The sequence below is a fragment of the Pterocles gutturalis genome, unplaced genomic scaffold, assembly GCF_000699245.1.
Source record: "Pterocles gutturalis isolate BGI_N339 unplaced genomic scaffold, ASM69924v1 scaffold23443, whole genome shotgun sequence".
Classification (NCBI taxonomy): Eukaryota; Metazoa; Chordata; class Aves; order Pterocliformes; family Pteroclidae; genus Pterocles; species Pterocles gutturalis.
Window position 1 is genome coordinate 1 of NW_010118683.1, and position 240 is coordinate 240.

A 240-nucleotide genomic window follows, 5' to 3' on the forward strand; every position below is an offset into this window, starting at 1 on the left:
CGGGGTGACCCTGGGGGTTTTGGGGAACCCTCCCCACCCTTGGGGTGACCCTGGGGGGTTTTGGGGACCCCTCCCCACTGACGGGGTGACCCTGGGGGTTTTGGGGAACCCTCCCCACCCTTGGGGTGACCCTAGGGGGTTTTGGGGACCCCTCCCCACTGTCGGGGTGACCCTGGGGGTTTTGGGGAACCCTCCCCACCCTTGGGGTGACCCTGGGGGGCTTTGGGGACCTTTCGGCGC